Source organism: Chelonoidis abingdonii, chromosome 11 (assembly GCF_003597395.2).
Source record: "Chelonoidis abingdonii isolate Lonesome George chromosome 11, CheloAbing_2.0, whole genome shotgun sequence".
Taxonomy (NCBI): Eukaryota; Metazoa; Chordata; order Testudines; family Testudinidae; genus Chelonoidis; species Chelonoidis abingdonii.
The window spans coordinates 42,037,876-42,040,638 of NC_133779.1; positions in this window are offsets into that span (position 1 = coordinate 42,037,876).

Below are 2,763 nucleotides of genomic sequence, written 5' to 3' on the forward strand. Positions count from 1 at the left end.
GGCCCCGGCCCGGAGCAGCGGCCGCAAACCCGGCAGCGGCGCTCGGGCGGGGGAGCTTGAAACCGCCGCGCAGGCACCGGGCGAGGGGGGCTCGCTCGCCCTCGCGCGCTCTCTCTCGTCTCTGTTAGCTGTTCCAGGAACGGCACCACCTCCCCCGCCCCGGCTCAGCTCTTAAAAGGGCAACGCCGGGGCCGAAGAGGGGAGTTCTGCACTCGCGCACGCTGCCGCCGCCTCCCGTGCCGCACGGTGCACACCCCACCGTGACACCCACCGGCTTGGCGCCCCCCTCGATCACCCCCATTCACCCGCACCACGCTGACACGTGCTTCCTCCAGCCTCAAACTCTACCCAGGGCTAACATGGGCAGCCCAGCATAGTGCTGCCTGCACCCCGCTGCCTGCACCCAGCACCCCCCTGCCAGTGCCCAGCAACCTGCACCCAGAACCCCCTGCTAGCACCCAGCAACCTGCACCCAGCACCCCCTGCCTGCACCCAGCACAGTGCTCTCAGCACCCAGCAACCTGCACCCCACACCCAGCACCCCCTGCCAGCACCCAGAAACCTGCACCCAGCACCCCCCTGCCAGCACCCTGCACAGTGCTCTCAGCATCCAGCAACCTGCACCCAACACCCTCTGCCAGCACCTCGCCCAGCACACCCAGTGCTCCTACCACCCCACACTCACAACCCCACTCCCAACACCCAGCAACCTGCACCCAGCACCCCCCTGCCTGCACCCAGCACAGTGCTCTCAGCACCCAGCAACCTGCACCCAGCACCCCACTGCCAGCACCTCACCCAGCACACCCAGTGCTCCCACCACCCAGCAACCTGCACCCAGGACCCCACTGCCAGCACCAAACCCAACACGCCCAGTGCTCCCACCACCCCACTGCCAGCCCTGGACACTACTTTCTGCCAAACCCCCTCTTGCTGTTTGTCCCTCATGCTGGGAAACCATTTCAGGACCAGTTGGCTGGGAAGGGTCAGAGGGGTAGCCATGTTAGTCTGGATCTGTAAAAAGCGACAAAGTCCTTTGGCACCTTATGGACTAACAGACATATTGGAGCATGAGCTTTTGTGGGTGAATACCCACTTAGAAGAAAATTCCTTCATTGTTTCCACTTTCTCTGGAGATACCCCATGGGTATTTTCACCCAGCAGCTCCTGTGTGCACAGATTGCCGGGTCTAGTGGCTCTGGCTTCGAAGGAAGAAGAAACTGCTAGTCTGTTTCTGCTTCCTGTGTGACTGGCACATCTGGGTGCTAATGCAGGGGACTGCACATGTCCAGGGCTCCCCTGGACAGGACATGGAGGCCCGGCCGAGAGGAACGCTGCCCCTCCTCGGGATGCAGGGAGCCCGGCTGGGAGAGATTTCGGGACTCTCAGAATATCTTGGAAACCACTTGCTGGGAACAGACATGCCAAGGGGCTGTATTTCAAAGTCCCCTGCCCTCAGGGTCAGTCACCACTGACCCCCACAGGCTGTGTCCAGGCCAGTCGCCCCTGTCCAGCAGCCAGACTGCACCTCCAGCAGCCGCACTGCTTGGCCTCTGGCTGGGGCCCGGCGCAGTCAAGTGGGTGAAAAGGCAAATCCTGCAGCAGCCACCTCCTGCAGCCCCAGTGCCCCCCTCTCAGGAGGCTGAGTTGCATTCATAGGCTGGGAATCAGAAGGGAGGCCACACTCCAGGGCCTCCCTGCTGACACTGGGGGTTTTGGCACATGGCACCTCATGCCTCGAGTAGGTTGCCAGCAGCCTGGAACTAAGGGCCCAGCCAAAGCTGTGGCCGGCTTATTGGCCTCCCTGCTCCCTGTGGCCCAGGCCTCATTAGAGGAGGATGGAGGGGAGGAGATGCTGAGTGGAGCCCAGGACACGTTGTGTGGAAAGTCAGAGCACTTCTCCGTGGGCAGAGCGGGATCCCCATCTCCCCTGGGGATGGGGCAGAACAGGATCCCCAGGGAGATGGGGGAGGGGCAATTATATCTGGGCTCTTGTGCTGCCCCCTCACCCCCCAGTGTCTCAGCACTGGGATACAACGTCTCTGTTGCTGTGCCAGGGGCTGCCTGTTCAAGGGGGCTCGTGAGCTCAGTGTACGGGTGCCAGTGGGCTGTCAGCAGAGGAGGCAACGGTTCCCGTTCCCCCACAGGGTGGCTCCAGCCCCAGGCCCCAAGCCAAGCACTCCCACCCCATGCTGTGCAGCAGATGCCCATTCATTCCCCACCCTACCCCGGGCTCTCTCTTGGTGAATTGCACATGGGAACCTGGTGCTGGCCGGGCTGCCCCAAAGATGGAGGAGGGCACAGGCCTCGCCCCTACCTGGCTGAGGTTCCATCTCCCTGCCCGTCCAATCCTGATTCTGCTGAATTGATCACTGGGGCCAGGGGAATGAGCACTTTATAATCAGATGCCACAGTTCAACACCCCGCCCCCTCTCCCGAGCCCCTGGAGCCATGGCTGCTTGGAAAACTGCCCTGGTGCAGCCCTCATGCTTACACCTCACCGAGCAGCGCCCCAGCAAGAGAGGAGCATCCTGCAGCCCTGAAATCCCAAGGGGGGAGCTGACTGGCTCAGCCGCAAGCCAAGCCCATAAAGACAGAGGTGCTGGGGTGACACTGCCCAGGGCTTTGCGAGAATGAGCAGAGGAGGTTTAAAGGAGTGCAGGGAATCCATGGCGAGTAGTGGCCCTGTCACAGCTGCTGCACTCATGCACCAGGGTTCTTCCTCACAAGCCCCAGAATGAGGCTGGAGTCTCTTGATTTTTC